This window comes from Coenobita brevimanus, chromosome 57, assembly GCF_032717465.1.
Source record: "Coenobita brevimanus isolate Jiangsu-jjx chromosome 57, ASM3271746v2, whole genome shotgun sequence".
Taxonomy (NCBI): Eukaryota; Metazoa; Arthropoda; class Malacostraca; order Decapoda; family Coenobitidae; genus Coenobita; species Coenobita brevimanus.
In genome coordinates this window covers 51799131-51821299 of record NC_137010.1, presented here as the reverse complement: position 1 = coordinate 51821299, position 22169 = coordinate 51799131, and positions in this window count along the sequence as shown.

Below are 22169 nucleotides of genomic sequence, written 5' to 3'. Positions count from 1 at the left end.
TGATAACATGGCTGTCGATAAATACTTCACAGTTGATCACTTGAATTATATTACAGGCAATGGGCATAAAATAATTGGCAAACGATTGCAGTTGCATAAAGCTAAGCATTTCTTCTTCAATGGAGTTGTAAATATATGGAATAAATTGCCCTCCAACATAGTAAATTGAAATACAGTACCAACCTTTAAAGGTCGCCTGGATAAGTATTTGTTGTCTAACCTCCTGAATAAAACACTTGTGTATGTATAATTTTCTGTTTTATTTTATTTTAGTTTATTAGAGCCTGGATCAATTTATTAAATGCAAATATAGTATATGCACAGACTGCGATATACACAGATAGCCCTGAGTTAATGGTCACTACTCATACTTTCGACCTGTGATGGGCTGGGGATCAATGAGGGTTCCTGCTAGTTATGTGGCCACCATCGGGATTTTTTTAATGCACCAGGGGTCACTGCCTCAGGAGGTGACTTGTGTTCTTGTCCCACATGGGAAAGTTCCTAGTCTCAGTGGAATGATCGGAGCTGAGGCCTGATTGACTGCTGCCTACCTTAATAGCTCCAGGCAAGGCTGCCGCGTCAACCCTGAACATCCACACTGTGCACTGTGCAACTTCCACACTGTGTCCACAGATGCCCCTTTGACTCAACGTACCCGTATGTAGTGTCATGCATTAGTTATTTATTTATTCGATTATTCATTTTACTTTACAACTTTCTCCCTCAGGTTATTCACTCTGGTAGCTTATAAATAATGTATTACAGAATGTAGCTTTTTCTTTTCAGTCTTTCCTATGAAATTTCCATGTCAGTTTTTCCATGCTGCATGGTGGTTTTTCTCACTTTTACTTGCCGGTTTTAACTGGAGGGTTTGGAGGCAGGGGGAGCCTTCTTGCTTTACTATCCTTATCCTTCAGCACGTAGAGTTAGATCTCGTAGTCATAGTCTACTCTGTAACAAACGGCCTCAAAAGGATCATAAGGTCTGTTGCTGTTTGCATTCCTTTGTACTCCTTTATACTCCCTATATGGCGCCTTGTGGTTCTGCACCCTCGATCTCCAGTTAGGGTATTGGCAGGTCTCTGTACATCCCGAAGACAGAGGAAAAACCGCTTTCTCCACCAGCAATGGGAAGCATTACGAATTCAACGTCCTGCCCTTTGGGCTCTGCAACGCCCCCGCCACCTTCTCCTGCCTAATGGAGTCTGTCCTTAGCGGCCTCACCTGGGAAATCTGTCTGGCATACCTGAACGACGTGATTGTTTTTAGCAAAATTTGGGCTGATCACCTCCAGCGCCTAAGGAAAGTATTCCACCGAATCTGCCAGGCTGGCCTCAAGCTCTGGCCCTCTAAGTGCATCCTGGCCACCAGAGCTGTTTCTTTCCAGGGGCACGTCATCTCCCGAGACAGGATATCCCCCGACCCAAACAAACTCTGTGCCATCGTGAGTATCTCACTACCACGAGATGTCCACGAGGTCCAAGCCTTCCTGAGCCTCACTCCATACTACCGATGCTTTGTCAAAGGGTTTGCCAACATCGCCAAGCCCCTCCACGACCTGACCCGGAAGGGAGAACCTTTTATCTGGACTGAGGAGCGATGAGCTGCTTTTCCAAGAACTTAAGACCAAACTCCTAACGGCCCCAATCGTCGCCTTCCCCAACTACTCTCTACCCTTCCAATTATATACAGACGTTTCTCTAGTAGCAATCGGCGCCGTCCTCGCCCAAGTCCAGGAGGGACGAGAACACATCATCGCCTGCACCAGCCGTACTCTCAACCAGGCTAAGTGAAATTATGCTGCAACCAAGTGGGAATGCTTGGATATTATCTGGGCCCTCGAACACTTCCGAGCCTATCTATTGGGGACCAACGTGACGATCATCATGGACCATCAATCACTCCAGGACACCCACAATGCACAGCTAATCTGGTGGCGAGAAATCCTGGAGGAGTTCAATTATGAAATATCCTACCACCCCGGCAAACTCCACACCAATACTGATGCCCTATCCCAGTTCCCCATCCACGCCAGTCAACCCGACACGGAGCTCCTACAGCAGTGGCAGGACAAAGACAGACATTCCTGGATGCCCTCTCACCTATTCAACAAACTCTACCGTCAGGGTGATCACCTCTTCACCCCATCAGGGCATGTCACCCTCGGTCCCGACACTGCCCTTGATGCCATGAAACACCTCCATCCAACAATGGCATTCACCTGGGCATGAAGAAACACCTCCAAATATTCAACGACACGTATTGGACCCCCCAAACCCTCCAACCTTGCCAAGAAAATCATCCAATCCTGCTGAGCTTGTGCACTAGGCAAGGACACCACCTGCACGGCTGGCCCTCCAGGATGACTCACTGCCCATAAACCCTGGCAGCTTCTCTCGGTGGATGTCGTAGGACCCCTGCCACCCAGATCTGGGTACCACTATATCATCGCCTTCGTAGACACGGATTCGAAATTCACCATCGCCTGTCCCGCCAAGGAACATCATGTTGTGGCTGTAGCCGATGCCTTGGTCCGACACGTCTTCCCCTACTTTGGAAATTCCCAAGCCCTACATTCCAACAACCCCCCTGAATTCACCAGCAACATCTGCAAGGAACTTTCAAATTTATATGGATATCGCATCTCCCACTCCTCCCACTACTGGCCTCAGGGAAATGCCATTTGTGAATGCAGCCACCAATCCATCATGAACCAAATCTGCACACGGATCGAGGAAACTAAAAACGAGGACTGGTCAGCCCACATAAAAATTGTTCAGTGGGGAATAAACTCCTGCCCACAGGAGGATGGTAGCTCACCCCACAAACTGGTATTCGGGAAAGCGCCTCTCCTACTACCCCTACGACCACACCTACTGTACAGCCGTCTGCCACACCACCCACATCTGATCCTCTTCACCACCTCAAGAGACGACTCCACCACCTATAGAATGGCCTGCACCTCCAGCTAGACGCTGCCCCCAATGCTTACAAACCGGGCAATACGGTGATGATAGCTAAACTCTCCGTGCCACATAAACTTTCCCCCTGTTTCATGGGCCCATACACCATCACCCACGTCCCTAACCCATATCGAGTAGTCATAGACTACAACAACACTTCCCGCACCCTGAGAAATCGCTGCGTGCACCCCTTCCACCCCACCACCTCCCCAGCCTCCACCCCACAACTCCCCCACCTTCCCCACCTCCTGCCCCCTGCCCCGCTCCTCCCCATGACTCCTACAACTGCTACATCTCACCCTCACCCTCTCTCCCCACTTCCCCCACTTGCTCTCCCCCAACCCTGCTGCCCGTCAAGCCACATAGCACCTCACAGCTAGAGTCACCTGCACCAACCCTGCCATCTGCCACACCACCTAGCACCTCACAGCTAGACTCACCTGTGCTGCAAATTCCTGGCCTGTCCCCCACCCCACCACTACCACCACCCTCCCTGCCCACACCCAACACCCTCCCACCTGCTACCCAGCCACCACCCAGAAACTGGATGCCCACTCACACCCATCAACCAGCCCCATCCACCACAAGCGCCACCTCCCCCTCACCCTCCCACGCCACCCCCAAGACACCCCCTCGCACACCTTCACCTTTACCCACTCTCTGCCACATTACACCACCCGCCCCCAGTGCACCCAGGCGTCACACGCCCACCTCACCACCCTCCACACTCAAACCCACCATCACCCGCTCTGGCTGCCCCTCCCGCCCTCCCACACGATACATTACCACCCCCACACCCCCAGCTCCCCCCTCTCTTCACACTCCCCACATGACCATTATCACACTTATGCTACCTCAAACCCTTGCCCCAGAAGAATCAAACGGTGCATTACCCTGGCATAAAAACACCACAATAGTCTCAGTGTCCAGCATTCAGCTCGATCCTCTGCAGAAAGCAATATCTGCCAACATGAGTCTATGCCGCGCCACTTGTGCACCAACCCTTGGCAGGAAGCACATGTCCAAGGCCTTCACCACCTCCTACAACTCCTCACAGCCCCCAAGCCCTCCATACTTTTTCTGACCTTCGACCCACATCTCGACGAAAATCAAGCCACTGCCAACTGGACTGGCCCCCTGCAACATCTAAAGTGGGCCATACATGCACAGGGGAGCCCATCCGGTGGCCTGAAGAGGCTGGTCCGTTCAGGCAAACCTGGGCGTGTGTGGGTAGGGAACAGGCGCCTGCACAGGCAGCCTCAACGGTCATCCTGGGATCTGTCACGGACAGATTTTCGTGGTCAGGCTCCGGTCAGGTTCAGGCAAACTGAGCATGTGTGTGGGGTACCGCAGGCCATCAGGCGTCAGTCTTGTGTCAGTTGTGCGGGAGAATTTTAAATCCTCGTACGAGCAACATGTGGCAATAAACCTCAGTGTGGCTGTCAGTCTTTCATGCGGCAAAATAGCACTCATACAGGTATCATTCTTCTTTATTACTGGGGAAGCCAGTGACGACAGCTGCAGGTAGGAATCCTCGTCCATCATCAAGTAATTGAGTCACTTTTCTCGCACCACAATTCTTTCAACAGAGTCAGATGGGACATTTACTCCTCATCAACCAGTCTTTTGCCCGTTTGGTGTTTTTTTCCTCCTCTTTCTATTATTTGCAATATAGGCCACGGCAACAGCCCCAATTCTATACAGCTCCAGGTCATCTGTGGGCAGCAGAGCGTCCATGACCATCCTTACTCCACGGCATTTATTTTGCAACTGAGCTGAGACGTGAGGCCGACTGAATCGTGTGTGGGCACAGCATTGTTCGTTGAGGCCGGCCTCTTCAGGCCACCAGACGGGTTCGCCTGTGCATGTATGGCCCGCTTAAAACCCGCCCTCACCACCAGTACCACCAAGACCAGCTACATGCAGTCAAGGGGTCATGAATTTTTCCCTGACGATGATGGTAAAATGCTGGCTGTGACAACACAAGCTGTCACCACACCCCCGGGAGGAGGGCAAGGAGGGCTAGATGGTGATCGGAACATGTCCCGGCATCAGGGCCATAAGTTCACCTGAGCCACACATCCCTATTCCCCAGAACTTGCCCACCGCCACCACCTTAGTCAAAGTACACTACCTTCCAGGTGAGCTGATCACCGACAGGATTGGGGTGGAACTGACCTAACAGTTCTGAGCAGCACCCCAGCCACGGCCTGTAGCCAGGCACCTGAGATGGCCTGCAGCTGCTCAGAGCATAAAGAGACGGTCTGTAGCTGCTCACCACAAACAAGGGCCACTGCCTGTAGCCGGGCATCAGAGACTGCCTGTAGCCGCTCACCACAAACAAGGACCACGGCCTGTAGCTGGGCACCAGAGACGGCCTGTAGCCGCTCACCACAAACAAGGACCACGGCCTGTAGCCAGGCACATGAGACGGCATGTAACCACTCACAAAAAAAGGTCACGGCCTGTAGCCAGACCACTAATCAGGAGACAGCCTGTAGCCGCGATGCCCAGTGTTGCTCACACCCTCTAGAGAAACCAGCTATGGCCTGTAGCCACGCTGGGGAGAGACCGGTACATCCCCTCTCTTTCTGTAGTTGCCTCAGAGGACACAACACCGGTGACGGCCTGTAGCCACGCCTGTAGGGAGGACACAGCCTGTAGTCACTCCTCCCCTGCACTTTGCCCTCATTGTGGGACCTCAGTGACGGCCGGTAGCTGCACCAGCAGGCTGATGAAGGCCAATAGCCACACCTCGCCTGACTTCCCATTAGGGAGTCGGGCCCCAGCAATGGCCAGTAGCCACGCCAACAGCAAAGGGATGGCCTGTAGCTGACCTACAAACCCAGCGATAGGCTGTAGCCGCACCGGGGAGAGTCGCCAAAGTCTCTTGCCCCCCTGTGACTCCACAACAAGATGGTGAGCTGTGCTCAGTCCTGCCCTCCGACAGGAGCACAAATTACCCTCCCGTCCACCCAGACCGAGGCAACTTCCAGGAGGAAGATCAATGCCCAGAGGATTGGTGGAGCATCCCTGTAGTCCCCAGGGTTGTTCTCCCTCCGTCCAGAGGAGGAGGAAGCCTACCTGATGGACTCCAGCCGGGAACAACATCACAGCCCAGCCCTGACGGCGGCGCCCCCAGCAAAAGACCGTAACCGGCGCCCCTCCAAGGACGTCCCCTGGACCCCCGGGCAGGCCCACTCCCCACCCTGATGAAGGCAACATCCGTCCTCCATCCGGCGCCTGAGTGAGCACCTCCAACGCCTGTTTGGCCCCCAGTCCCAAGGGCCAGACCCGTCCTCAGCACCGACAGTGAGAGGCCTTTTTCCATACACAGCCAGAGCCCCAGCCGAGAGACGATGCCCCCGAGAGTAGTCCCGTGGCGACGGGACGAAAGGACTCCCAAAGGGCCTCTGCCCATCCTGGGCCGAGAGTTGTAAGCCCTGGACCTTCCCTTCCCCCAGTGAAACAAAGTGGACCAAAAGACAGTGAATTTACAGAGAACAGTGAGACCTGCACTTAAGTCACGAGAGTGAGTTTACAGTATACTAGAATTCAGTTTGGCCAGAAAAGACAGACCAGTGCATGCAAAAGAACAGGCGCTCTAGTGAAATCCAGCTAGAAGTGTACAGTGGGGTCAAGTAAGCCTGTATGACCTTAAAATACAAAAGCACAGAGAGTGAATATTATAAACAGTGATACTACCCTCGCCCCTTGTAACGGTGCCTGCAGATAGTGTTACCAAATATTCCTCTCCCTTGTGCAGAGTCAGTAACACCCTCTCCCCCCCTCTGTGCTCAGCCTATAAACTTAGTGTCAGAACAATGAACACCTCACGACAGTGCTTCCTCAGCATGGACAGTGTAATTGTACCTTTGCCCTCCTGAACCAGACTCTTGTACATCTAGTATCCTGTGTGATACTATACCCACTAATGCTAGGCTATGTATTGATTTTTTCCTATGAGATTGTGTAAGATTGTCTACCTGTTCCACAGCAGTTGAATTTGTCAATATACGTGTAAGGTTGTTGCCCTGTGCCCTTAAATGCCTAGCATAACATACACATACATACATACATATATATATATATATATATATATATATATATATATATATATATATATATATTGAAATACCGGCCGTGGCAACTCAGGGCACCACCACACTCCCAGAAGGAGACTACAGAGGGGTATATGCCGCGCGCACAACGTCCATACAACACGGATATAAGTCCCACTGGGCCATGCGTCCCTATTCCTCGGTGCCCAGTGCAACAACCCCCACCTGAGTGCACTACCGCCTGAGTGCACTACCTTTCGGCCAGGCTAGCCCTCGCCAGGATCGGGGTGGAGCTAAATACAGCTCCAAGCAGCACCCCAGCGACGGCCGGTAACCATGCAAATCAAGAAATGGACTGTAGCTGCTCTAATAACAAGGAGATGGCCTGTAGCCACTCCAATGATAAGGTGACGGCCTGTAGCCGCGCCCCAAAAAGAGGAGATGGCCTGTAGCCACTCCAGGTGCTCTTGAACCCCCTGAAGAACCCATGATGGCCTGAAGCCACACATGGGGAGAGAACGGTACGCCCCCTCTCCTTCTGCAGTTGCCTCAGAGGGCACAACACAGGTGACGGCCTGTAGCTGTGCCAGGAGGCAGGAGACGGCCTGTAGCTGCTCCTCACCTACATGTCTCCCTCCATATGGGTCTTCGGCGATGGGCTGTAGGCGCACCCGTAGGCAAGCAACGGCCTGTAGCCGCGCTTCGTCTGCGGTCCCGTCAGGAAGTCGGGCCCCGGTGATGGCCAGTGGTTGCACAGACAGGCAAGGGATGACCTGTAGTCGCCCTCCGTCTGTTACCCAAGGGACCTCAGCGATGGCCGGTAGCCGCACCAGGGAGGGACGTCACCAAAGTCCTTGACCCCCGGTGACTTCACAACGTGAGGGTGATCTGCAATCAACCCTGCCTACCGGCGTGGGCGCAGGTTGCATCTCTGTCCACCAGGACTGAGGCAACCTCCAGGAGGAGGACTTCCACTTTGAGGACTGGTGGAGAGGCCCGGTGTTATCCCCAGGGTTGTTCTCCATCCAGTTGGCCCCTGAGGAGGACCCCCACCTGACAGACACCTATCGGGAGCAATGTCACAGCCCCACCCTGACGGCGGCGCAGCCAACAGACCCTCGAGGGCGCCCCCAGGACCCTGGGGCGAGATCTTTCCCTTCCCCGATGAAGGTGACGCCCTTCCCCCACCAGGGGCCTGTGGGAGTGCCTCCAGAACCTGTTTGGCAACAGCCCTGAGGGCCAGACCCCAGCTCCAGCCCTGGCAGTGAGGGGCCCTTCACCACGCCCAACCATAGCCCTCAATGAAAGACGACGCCCCTACGAGTTGTACCATGGCCTTGGGACGAAGGGACTCCTGAAGGGACTCCACCTACGCCAGGCCGACAACTGTGAGTCCCCAGGCTCTCCCCCTTGCCCATGCCCCGACCAGTGACTGTGATACATAGTCCCCACAGACAGAAAGTGAAAAGCAAAGACAGTGCAGTGCAGAGCAGCAGTGAACTCCAGTGCCAGTAATAAAGGCGCTTGTGACAGTGCATACCCACCTTGTGCAAAACGAGAGGCAAAACTCGGTGTCATTATAATAACTTGTGACAGTGCATATCCACCTTGTGTAAACCGAGAGGTAAAATTCAGTCATAATATATATATATATTCTACATTCATAGAAACAGAGTCAGTGTCAGAATACGGACTCTTGGACTATCCTGTGCACAGTAAAACCAATATCTCACCCTCTCACTGTGAAACGAGCCTCAAATGCAAGGACTGTGAAACTGTGTATTAGCTATTTACCCCGACTGAGCCCATTGTCTATCTTGTAGCCTGCGTGATACACGAAACCCATTTTCCAGCCTATGTATTAACTTTGTATAGCATATCGACTGAATTGTCTCCCCGTTCTGTAGCAGAGAATTTGCTAATATACATGTAAGGTTGTTGCCCTGTGTTTTTAGGTCCTGTTCCTCTTATACTGTGTCTAAGCTCCGGTCTAGAAATGGAACCCAGCCTTACCCTAGGCATTCTTATGGCGGGAAGAAGGCCTAAAAACGTCTAGCGCATCATATATATATATATATATATATATATATATATATATATATATATATATATATATACACATATATCTATCTATCTATATATCTATCTATCTATCTAACTATCTTTCTATATATATATGCGTGTGGATGGTGAACTAAGTGAATTTTTCTCTTTGAAAGTTGGTTGGAAACAAGGATGTGTCATGTCTCCATGGTTGTTCAATCTGTACATGGATGGGGTAACAAAAGAGGTACAAGGTAGGGTAGTGGATGTTGGAGTGGCCCTGGTGAGAGAGTATAGTGTTTGGAAACTCCCTGTACTGTTGTTTGCAGATGATACTGTGTTGTTGAGTGAAGACGAAGGGGAGCTGCAAGGCTTGGTGGATGAGTTTGGGAGAGTGTGTAAGAAACGGAATCTAAAGGTGAATGTAGGGAAGAGTAAAGTGATGGTCTTTGAGAGAGGTGAAGTTAGTGAATGTACAGAGAGGTTGGATGGTGAGGAATTGGAAAATGTGAGTACGTTTAAGTACTTGGGTAGTGTGATGAGTAAGGATGGAGGTTTGGAGGGTGAAGTGCTTGAAAGGGTACAGCAGGGAAGAAAGGTTGCTGGTTCTTTGAAAGCAGTGATAAGAAACATTGAAGTGAGCATGGAAGTGAAAAAGTTACTACATGACAGTATTGTGATACCAGCTCTAACGTACGGAAGTGAAGCTTGGACATTGTTGGAAGGACACAAGTCAAGAGTGAGAGCAGTGGAAATGAGTTATTTAAGAGGAGCCTGTTTAGTCACGTGGAGAGACAGGCTGACGAATAAAGATATAAAGGAGCGTTGTGGTGTGGATGTGGATGTGATAGGAAGCGTTATGAGGAACACACTGAGGTGGTTTGGCCATGTGGAGAGGATGGAGGGTGAAAGACTGACGAAGAGAGTGTATGTGAGTGAGGTGGAGGGGGGAAGTGGGAGGGGGAGGCCGAGGATGAGATGGAGGGATGGGGTGGAGAGGTATATGAGAGAGGGGGTGTGTGAGTTGGGAGCAAGGTAGTGATATGGCAGGGGACAGGGCGACGTGGAGGCGATTTTTTTGTGGCCACTCCGAACGGGATTGAGGCGTCTGGAAATATATATATATATATATATATATATATATATATATATATATATATATATATATATATATATATATATATATATTGTTACATAGCCTATGATTTCATCATCTTTTGTGTAATTTTAACGCACAGTATGCTGCATGTTTGATCACAAGCGTGTTCTGCCTCAGACCCCCCTTCTACCGTTATAGTAGAGTAAGTCGTCCTTTCTGTTGTTCAGAGCAGGATTTTCAGCTCTTTGTCCCCATGGCTTCATTTGCGCATCCTTCTTACAAGTTGTATCAAGCTCTGCCAGCCCCTATATAATGAGCTCAGTCTCTACATTAATTGCCACTTAGATCTGCTCCTCATTTTGTTCACATCTCTGTCCTCCTCTGTACAGTTATTATTGAGTGCTCAGGAAGTCTCCAACCATCTAGCAGCTGTGTAATTTGAGCATAACCGTTATTGCATTTTTTCCTTGTACTGTATAGCATAAGGTGTTGATTTGTAGGCCTAGTGAGGTTTTTTTTTAATTTATGTTGGATTCATTTTGCCAGCCAGTTTTAATATTATTTTCTGTCTGTAATAATTTATCTTGCATTAACTGAGCATTACCCAGTATATTTTCATTTTATCAGGACTGACTTAGGTAAATTTACTCTTGCTAATTTCATGTTAATAGAGGCTATTGCAGTTAACCATATATTTAACCTGTTTCTGCCATTACATTATCCTTATGAGTCCTGAATGTTTCGTTGTTAGTTTGAGCATTAAACTTTAACTTGTAATTTTACCTAACTCTTTGTTTTGAACCTGGAACTTTACGGGACAGTAGTGATTTTTAGTATTCTCACTTAAAGTGTACATTATCTTTCTCTGTTCCGTAACATAAATTTGGCGACCTCTTATCAGGATATTCAGGATATTATCATAAGGATATTGCTCGATATTTTGTGACTGTGATTTATTCATGATGTCTACTATTACTACACTTGATGAAGCCAAAGATTTTTTGTCAAATGTGCAAACAGTGTGTGATGTAGAAAACAGAACAAAGAATGAACTTAAGCTTGTTGCTCAACAATTGGGAATTGCTGTTCGCTCTCATCATTCTAAAGATCAAATTGTTGACATGATTAATGAAAGCTTGTTTAATGTAACTCCTCCAAATGAGCGAACGCAGATTGAATTAGCAAAGTTACAGCTAGCCCTGCAGGAGGCTCAGGCTAAGGAGGCGGAGTCTCGTGTTAAGGAGGCTGAATTTCAAGCAAATGCTAAGGAGGCTGAATCCCAGGCTCGGATTCAGGAGGCACAGATACAGGCTCAGGCACAAATTGAACTAGCTAGGATTCAGGCAGACCATGAGTATCGCATGAAACAAGGTGGAACTGGATCATCTAGCTCTGATGATTTTGATGTGGCTAAACATGTTAAACTTGTCCCTCCTTTTAATGAATCTGATTTAACAAAGTATTTTCAGTTGTTTGAGAGGGTAGCTACAGGTTTTAATTGGCCCAAAAAGTATTGGCCAGTACTCCTTCAAACTGTTCTCACCGGTAAAGCTCAAGTAACTTATGCATCTTTGCCTCAGGATCAATCTGATAATTATGATGTAGTTAAGAGCTTGATTCTTAAGGCCTATGAGCTTGTTCCTGAAGCCTATAGAGTAAAATTTAGGATAACTTACAAGCAAGATAAGCAATCCCATGTTGAGTATGCAAAAATCAAAGAAGATCTGTTAGAGCAGTGGTTAAATTCTAAGAATGTGGATTCTGATTTTGATAAATTTAAGCAGATGATTTTGCTGGGGGACTTCAAGAGGTGTGTTAATAAAGATGTAAGCCTATATCTTGATGAGAAAAGAATAGATAATTTGTCTGAGGCTGCAGTTTTAGCTGATGACTATGTTCTCACTCACAAGAGATATTCTAAAGAAAAAGGGAAAGCTGAGAGTAAGTACGTTGCCTCTACTCAGAGTACAGGTAACAGGAAAGAGAATAAAGATGATGTTTCTCAGGAAGTAAATACCAGCTTCACCTCTAGATTTCAGAAAAGTAAATGTACTTATTGTAGTATGCTTGGTCATACTACGGAGAAATGTTTCAGGAGACAGCGTGATGTGAACAAAAAGGAGTCTTTAAATATTCAGTCAATTGGTCTAGTGTCCACTCTTGAGAGTTCCCAGAATTTTTTAACTGAGTTAACCGAACCTGCTCTGAGGGGTAACTTAAATTCTCATGCTGGAGCTCCTCTTTTGAGCAGTAACGTGGGTGACACTCTCAAGAGTTCATTTGCTAATTTCCTGTCTGATGGTTTTGTCAGTCCTCTGGACAGTAATGACAGGAAATCAGTTAAAATATATCGTGATACAGGTGCTTGCCAATCCCTTATGCTGACCAATGTTCTAGGCTCTAATGTTAATTCCTCTGATGAAACTGTAATCTTACAAGGTGTAGGGAATAATTACTTCTCTGTCCCTCTGTGCGGAGTGAATTTAGAGTCTGGTTTTGTTAATGGTTCCGTTATGGTTGGGTTGGTTGAGACACTCCCAATGTCAGGTGTAACTTTCTTACTTGGAAATGATATTGGTGGAAGTCAAGTGTGTCCAACTACTCAGTTGTCTAGTGAGCCAGTGGCTGCGACCCAGGATTGTGATGTCCCTGATGTGTTCTCTGCATGTGCTGTCACTAGAGCTAAGTCTAAAGTTACTGGTGACTTAGAGGATAATTATGATGATGATGTTATCCTAGCTGACACTTTTCTTGCTAAATTGGACCACTCACCAGATGAGGCAGTACCCCGTAGTGTTGATAATTTGTCTCGTCAAGAGTTCGTTGAGTTGCAGGTTGCTGACCCTTGAGTTGAAAGGTCTAGCTAACTCTGCTTGCAGTGAGGAAGAGTCAGCTGGTGCTTCTACTTGTTATTATATAAAGTCAGGAGTACTTATGAGGAAGTGGAGACCCCCAACAGCATCAGCCGACTGTGAATGGGAGGTTGTACATCAAGTTGTCATCCCTCGTGTTTGTAGGCAGGATATCATTAGAGTGGCTCATGATTCCAGTTTGACAGGACACCTTGGAGTAAAGAAGACTGTGGCATCCAGTTTGAAACACTTCTCCTGGCTAGGTATCTTCAGAGATGTTTCCTGGTATTGTAAGTCTTGTCACACCTGTCAAGTTGTGGGGAAGTGTAATCAGACCAAAAAGGTTGCACCTCTAGTTCCCATTCCTCCTTTTGAGGCGCCATTCACCTGTGTGTTGGTGGATATTGTGGGCCCTCTTCCTAAGACTTCTTCAGGATTTTCTTATGTGTTGACCCTGATTGATATGGCTACTCGTTATCCTGAAGCCATTCCACTTAGAAATATCTCAGCAAAGAATGTGGTTAAGGAAATGCTAGGGTTCTTCACAAAGTTTAGTCTGCCCAAGGGGGTACAGTCAGACCGGGAAAGTAATTTCATGTCAAATGTTTTCAAGCACTCTCTGAAAGAGTTGGGCATCACCCATATCACGTCTTCAGCTTACCATCCCCAGACCCAAGAAGCGTTGGAGAGATATCATCAAACACTCAAATCGATGCTCAAGAAATACTGTTTGGAACATCAGAAAGACTGGGATAAAGGTCTTCCATTCGTTGTATTTGCCGCAAGAGAATCTCCAAATGAATCACTGGGCTTCTCACCCTTTGAACTTCTGTTTGGCCATGAAGTAAGAGGACCCCTTAAGCTACTCAAGGAATGCTGGCTGTCGGAGGAAGATGACGTCAACCTGCTGGAGTATGTGATGAAGTTCAAAGAACGGCTGTCCACTGCTTTACAGCTGGCGAGAGAGAATTTAGGAGCTGCTCAGAAGACAAAGACTTGGTATGATAAGAAGTCCAGGTTACGCCACTTTTAGCCGGGAGATCAGGTTTTGATTCTGCTACCGGTTCATGGGCAAGCTCTTCAAGCCAAGTTTAGTGGTCCTTATTTCGTGGAGAAGAAATTCAGTCATGTCAACTGTCATCGCCACACCAGATCGTAGAAAGAACAAGGAACTTTGTCACATCAACATGCTAAAGTTATATCACAGGCGGGACGAAAATAACCCAGTCTGCACTGTAGATGTTCCACCCAAGTCTGCAAGTGAAGTTCTCCCATGCAGCATGAGCCTGAGTGACAGTTTGGGGAAGAATCCTGATATCATGAATGATCACCAGACTAAGCTTTCTCATCTAGCTCCCGAGGAAAGGCAGGAGTTTTCGGCATTACTGCAGGAGTACTCACAAGTGTTCCGTGCTACTCCAGGAAAAACCAATGTGTTGATGCATGATGTCGATGTTGGAGACGCCAAACCAATTAAACTGCCTCCTTACCGTGTGAACCCAGTGAAAGTTCCTCTCATCCAGAAGCAGCTTGGCTACCTGTTGGACAACAAGATGATTGAGCCCTGTCAGAGCGAGTGGAGTTCTCCTGTCACTCTAGTCCCTAAACCAGGTGGGTCACAGCGGCTTTGCATCGACTACAGACGTGTTAATCAGATAACCAAAACAGACACTTACCCTCTCCCTCGCGTGGAAGATTGCATAGAGAAGATCGGAAAGGCTAGGTATATAAGTAAGTTTGATTTGTTAAAGGGATACTGGCAAGTACCTATGACTGAACGTGCTAGGGAGATTTCATGTTTTGTAACACTAGGAAACACTTTTGCATGTTCTGTAATGCCATATGGTATGAAGAATGCACCAGCCACATTTCAGAAGCTCATGAATGTTGTAACAGAGGGTTTGGCAGGGTGTGTTGTTATATTGATGATGTCTTAATCTTCAGTGACAACTGGAAAGATCACCTATGCCATGTCAGTAAATTTCTTGAGCGTTTGGTTCAGGCTAATCTTGTAGCTAATTTATCAAAGTGTGAGTTTGGTCAAGCCAAAATTCAGTACCTTGGGTACGTAATTGGTGATGGACATGTTGCACCACCTGGAGCTAAGGTTCAGGTTATACAGTAAGTGATCTTCCTAGACCTAAAAGTAGGAAGGAGCTACAAAGATTTTTGGGAATGGTAGGTTATTACAGGAGACTTGTCTTTACTTTTCAATTCTTGTATCACCTTTTACAGACCTACTGAAAAAGGGAGTTAAATTTGTCTGGACCGATGACTGTGAATCCTCTTTCAGCAAACTTAAAGCTATCCGATTAAGTCAGCCAGTGCTCGCTACTCCAAATTTTGCTAAGCCTTTTAAGATGGCTGTTGACGCAAGTGGTACGGGAGCTGGGGCTGTTTTGCTGCAAGAGGATGATCAGGGTATTGAACACCCTGTATCTTATTACAGTAAGAAGTTCACTCCACCTCAAAAGAACTACTCAACTATTGAGAAAGAGCTTTTGGCCTTGATTTTGGGTTTACAGCATTTTTCATTTTATTTGTGTTCTGGTTTTGACCCCATAGTCATTTATACTGATCACAATCCACTGAAATTCCTTAGTAAGTTCAAAGATAAAAATCAGAGATTGACAAGATGGAGTCTACTTCTTCAGGAGTATTCATTAGACATACAACATGTCAAGGGGAAAGAAAATGTTATTGCAGATTGCTTATCTAGACTTTAGACAGATTGTTTTAGAGTAATAAGAAATTTCCTTTGTAAATTTCTTTTTCTTTGTGGGGAGGTGTTACATAGCCTATGATTTCATCATCCTTTCTATAATTCTAACGTACAGTATGCTGCATGTTTGATCACAATTCGCCTCATGACTTCCATAGTGACCAAGCTTCCGTGTTCTACCTCACTCCCCCCTTCTCCCCTTATAGTAGAGTAAGTCGTTCTTTCTGTTGTTCAGAGCAGGATTGTCAACTCTTTGTCCCCTATGGCTTCATTTGCGCGTCCTTCTTACAAGTTGTATCAAGCTCTGCTGGCCCGTATATAATGAGCTCAGTCTCTGCATTAATTGCCACTTAGATCTACTCCTCATTTTGTTTACATCTCTGTCCTCCCCTGTACAGTTGTTATTATTTTTGTAAGTGCTCAGGAAGTCTCCAACCATCTAGCTGCTGCGTAATTTGAGTGTGAGTGTTGTTGCATTTTTTCTTGTGCTGTATGGCATAGGGTGTTAGTTCGTGAGCTTGGTGAGGTTTTTGTGATTAGTGTAAGGTTTTTGCTGTCAGCCACTAGTAATAATATTTTGTATCTGTTATAATATATATTGCATTAACTGAGCATTATCCGGTTTTCTCATTTTATCAGGGCTTTCTTAGATAAATTTACTCTTGCTAATTTCGTGTTAATAGAGGCTACTGCAGTTAACCATATATTTAACCTGTTTTTTTCCATTACATTATGCTTATGAGTCCTGAATGTTTAGTTGTTAGTTTGAGCATTAAACTTTAACTTGTAATTTTACCTAACTCTTTTGTTTTGAACCTGGAACTTTGTGGGACAGTAGTGATTTTAGTATTCTCACTTGAAGTGTTCATTATCTCTCTCTGTTCCGTAACATAAATTTGGCGACCTCTTATCAGGATATTCAGGATATTATCATAAGGATATTGGTTGATATTTTGTGACTGTGATTTATTCATGATGTCTACTATTACTACGCTTGATGAAGCCAAAGATTTTTGTCAAATGTGCAAACAGTGTGTGATGTAGAAAACAGAACAAAGAATGAACTTAAGCTTGTTGCTCAACAATTGGGAATTGCTGTTCGCTCTCATCATTCTAAAGATCAAATTGTTGACATGATTAATGAAAGCTTGTTTAATGTAACTCCTCCAGATGAGCAAACGCAGATTGAAATAGCTAAGTTACAGCTAGCCCTGCAGGAGGCTCGTGCTAAGGAGGCTGAGTTTCAGGCAAATGCTAAGGAGGCTGAGTTTCAGGCTCGTGCTAAGGAGGCTGAGTTTCAGGCACATGTTGAACTTGCCAGGATTCAGGCAGACCATGAGTATAGCATGAAACAAGGTGGAACTGGATCATCTAGCTCTGATGATTTCGATGTGGCTAAAAATATTAAATTTGTCCCTCCTTTTAATGAATCGGATTTAACAAAGTATTTTCAGTTGTTTGAGAGGGTAGCTACAGGTTTTAATTGGCCCAAAAAGTATTGGCCAGTACTCCTTCAAACTGTTCTCACCGGTAAAGCTCAAGTAACTTATGCATCTTTGCCTCAGGATCAATCTGATAATTATGATGTAGTTAAGAGCTTGATTCTTAAGGCCTATGAGCTTGTTCCTGAAGCCTATAGAGTAAAATTTAGGACAACTTATAAGCAAGATAAGCAATCCCATGTTGAGTATGCAAAAATCAAAGAAGATCTGTTAGAGCAGTGGTTAAATTCTAAGAATGTAAATTCTGATTTTGATAAATTTAAGCAGATGATTTTGCTGGAGGACTTCAAAAGGTGTATTAATAATGATGTAAGCCTATATCTTGATGAGAGAAGAATAGATAATTTGTCTGATGCTGCAGTTTTAGCTGATGAATATGTTCTCACTCACAAAGATATACTCTAAAGAAAAAAGGAAAGCTGAGAGTAAGTACGTTGCCTCTACTCAGAATACAGGTAACAGGAAAGAGAATAAAGATGATGTTTCTCAGGAAGTAAATACCAGCTTCACCTCTAGATTTCAGGAAAGTAAATGTACTTATTGTAGTAACCTTGGTCATACCACGGAGAAATGTTTTAGGAGACATCGTGATGCGAACAAAAATGAGTCTTTAAATATTCAGTCAATTGTTCTAGTGTCCACCCTTGAGAGTTCCCAGATTTCTTTAACCGAGTTAACTGAACCTGCTTTGAGGGGTAAATTAAATTCTCATGATGAAGCTCCTCTTTTGAGCAGTAACGTGGGTGACACTCTCAAGAGTTCATGTGCTAATTTCCTGTCTGATGGTTTTGTCAGTCCTCTGGACAGTAATAACAGGAAATCAGTTAAAATATATCGTGATACAGGTGCTTGCCAATCCCTTATGCTGACCAGTGTTCTAGGCTCTAATGTTAATTCCTCTGATGAAACTGTAATCTTACAAGGTGTAGGGAATAATTACTTCTCTGTCTCTCTGTGCAGAGTGAATTTAGAGTCTGGTTTTGTTAATGGTTCCGTTATGGTTGGGTTGGTTGAGACACTCCCAATGTCAGGTGTAACTTTCTTACTTGGAAATGATATTGGTGGAAGTCAAGTGTGTCCAGCTCCTCAGTTGTCTAGTGAACCAGTGGCTGCGACCCAGGATTGTGATGTCCCTGATGTGTTCTCTGCATGTGCTGTCACTAGGGCTAAGTCTAAAGTTACTGGTGATTTAGAGGATAATGATGATGATGATGTTATCCTAGCTGACACTTTTCTTGTTAATTTGGACCACTCACCAGATGAGGCAGTACCCCGTAGTGTTGATAATTTGTCTGGTCAAGAGTTGGTTGAGTTGCAGGTTGCTGACCCTGAGTTGAAAGGTCTAGCTAACTCTGCTTGCAGTGAGGAAGAGTCAGCTGGTGCTTCTACTTGTTATTATATAAAGTCAGGAGTACTTATGAGGAAGTGGAGACCCCCAACAGCATCAGCTGACTGTGAATTGGAGGTTGTACATCAAGTTGTCATCCCTCGTGTTTGTAGGCAGGATATCATTAGAGTGGCTCATGATTCCAGTTTGGCAGGACACCTTGGAGTGAGGAAGACTGTGGCACGCATTTTGAAACACTTCTACTGGCCAGGTATCTTCAGAGATGTTTCCTGGTATTGTAAGTCTTGTCACACCTGTCAAGTTATGGGGAAGTGTAATCAGACCGAAAAGGTTGCACCTCTAGTTCCCATTCCTCCTTTTGAGGCGCCATTCACCCGTGTGTTGGTGGATATTGTGGGCCGTCTTCCTAAGACTTCTTCAGGATTTTCTTATGTGTTGACCCTGATTGATATGGCTACTCGTTATCCTGAAGCCATTCCATTTAGAAATGCCTCAGCAAAAAACGTGGTTAAGGAAATGCTAGGGTTCTTCACAACGTTTGGTCTTCCCAAGGAGGTACAGTCAGACCGGGATAGTAATTTCATGTCAAATGTTTTCAAGCAGTCTCTGAAAGAGTTGGGCATCACCCAGATCACGTCTTCAGCTTACCATCCCCAGACCCAAGGAGCGTTGGAGAGATATCATCAAACACTCAAATCGATGCTCAAGAAATACTGTTTGGAACATCAGAAAGACTGGGATAAAGGTCTTCCATTCGTTGTATTTGCCGCAAGAGAATCTCCAAATGAATCACTGGGCTTCTCACCCTTTGAACTAATGTTTGGCCATGAAGTAAGAGGACCCCTTAAGCTACTCAAGGAATGCTGGCTGTCGGAGGAAGATGACGCCAACCTGCTGGAGTATGTGATGAAGTTCAAAGAACGGCTGTCCACTGCTTTACAGCTGGCGAGAAGAGAATTTAGGAGCTGCTCAGGAGAAGATGAAGACTTGGCATGATAAGAAGTCCAGGTTACGCCACTTTCAGCCAGAAGATCAGGTTTTGATTCTGCTACCGGTGCATGGGCAACCTCTTCAAGCCAAGTTTAGTGGTCCTTATTTCGTGGAGAAGAAACTCAGTGATGTCAACTATGTCATCGCCACACCAGATCGTAGAAAGAACAAGCAACTTTGTCACATCAACATGCTAAAATTGTGTCGCGGGCGGGACGAAAATGACCCAGTCTGCACTGTAGCTGTTCCACCCGGGTCTGCAAGTGAAGTTCTCCCATGCAGCATGAGCCTGAGTGATAGTTTGGGGAAGAATCCTGACATCATGAATGATCTCCAGACTAAGCTTTCTCATCTAGCTCCCCGAGGAAAGGCAGGAGTTTTCGGCATTACTGCAGGAGTACCTGCAAGTGTTCCGTGCCACTCCAGGAAGAACCACTGTGTTGATGCATGATGTCGATGTTGGAGACGCAAAGCCAATTAAACTGCCTCCTTACCGTGTGAACCCAGTGAAAGTTCCTCTCATCCAGAAGGAGCTTGGCTACCTGTTGGACCACAAGATGATTGAGCCCTGTCAGAGCAAGTGGAGTTCTCCTGTCACTCTAGTCCCTAAGCCAGTTGGGTCACAGCGGCTTTGCATCGACTACAGACGTGTTAATCAGATAACCAAAACAGACACTTACCCTCTCCCTCGCGTGGAAGATTGCATAGACAAGATCGGAAAGGCTAGGTACATAAGTAAGTTTGATTTGTTAAAGGGATACTGGCAAGTACCTATGACTGAACGTGCTAGGGAGATCTCATGTTTTGTAACACTAGGAAAGACTGTTGCATGTTCTGTAATGCCATATGGTATGAAGAATGCACCAGCCACTTTTCAGAAGCTCATGAATGTTGTAACAGAGGGTTTGGCAGGGTGTGTTGTTTATATTGATGATGTATTAATCTTCAGTGACAACTGGAAAGATCACCTATGCTATGTCAGTAAATTTCTTGAGCGTTTGGTTCAGGCTAATCTTGTAGCTAATTTATCAAAGTGTGAGTTTGGTCAAGCTAAAGTTCAGTACCTTGTGTACGTAATTGGTGATGGACACGTTGCACCACCAGCAGCTAAGGTTCAGGTTATAAGTGATCTTCCCAGACCTAAAAAGTAGGAAAGAGCTACAAAGATTTTGGGAATAGGTAGGTTATTACAGGAGATTTGTTCTTAAGTTTTCAATTCTTGTATCACCACTTACAGACCTACTGAAAAAGGGAGTTAAATTTGTCTGGACCGATAACTGTGAATCCTCTTTCACCAAACTTAAAGCTATCCTATTAAGTTAGCCAGTGCTCGCTACTCCAAATTTTGCTAAGCCTTTTAAGATGGCTGTTGACGCAAGTGATACAGGAGCTGGGGCTGTTTTGCTGCAAGAGGATGATCAGGGTATTGAAGACCCTGTATCTTATTACAGTAAGAAGTTCACTCCACCTCAAAAAAACTACTCAACTATTGAGAAAGAGCTTTTGGCCTTGATTTTGGGTTTACAGCATTTTTCATTTTATTTGTGTTCTGTTTTTGACCCCATAGTCATTTATACTGATCAAAACCCACTGAAATTCCTTAGTAAGTTTAAAGATAAAAATCAGAGATTGACAAGATGGAGTCTACTTCTTCAGGAGTATTCATTAGACATACAACATGTCAAGGGGAAAGAAAATGTTATTGCAGATTGCTTATCTAGACTTTAGACAGATTGTTTTAGAGTAATAAGAAATTTCCTTTGTAAATTTCTTTTTTTTTTTTTTGTGAGGAGGTGTTACATGGCCTGTGATTTCATCATCCTTTGTATAATTCTAACGTACAGTATGCTGCATGTTTTATCACAATTCGCCTCATGACTTCCATAGTGACCAAGCTTCCGTGTTCTACCTCACTTCCCCCTTCTCCCATTATAGTAGAGTAAGTCGTTCTTTCTGTTGTTCAGAGCAGGAGTGTCAACTCTTTGTCCCCTATGGCTTCATTTGCGCGTTCTTCTTACAAGTTGTATCAAGCTCTGCCGGCCCCTATATAATGAGCTCAGTCTCTGCATTAATTGCCACTTAGATCTACTCCTCATTTTGTTCACATCTCTGTCCTCCCCTGTACAGTTGTTATTATTTTTGTGAGTGCTCAGGAAGTCTCCAACCATCTAGCAGCTGTGTAATTTGAGTATAAGTGTTATTACATTTTTTTTCTTGTACTGTATAGCATAAGGTGTTGGTTCGTGGGCCTGGTGAGGTTTTTGTGATTAATGTAAAGTTTTACTGTCAGCCAGTAGTAATAATATTTTGTATCTGTAATAATATATCTTGCTTTAACTGAGCATTATCCGGTTTCCTCATTTTATCAGGGCTGACTTAGATAAATTTACACTTGCTAATTTCGTGTTAATAGAGGCTATTGCAGTTAACCATATATTTAACCTGTTTTTTGCCATTACATTATCCTTATGAGTCCTGAATGTTTAGTTGTTAGTTTGAGCATTAAACTTTAACTTGTAATTTTACCTAACTCTTTTGTTTTGAACCTGGAACTTTGCGGGACAGTAGTGATTTTAGTATTCTCACT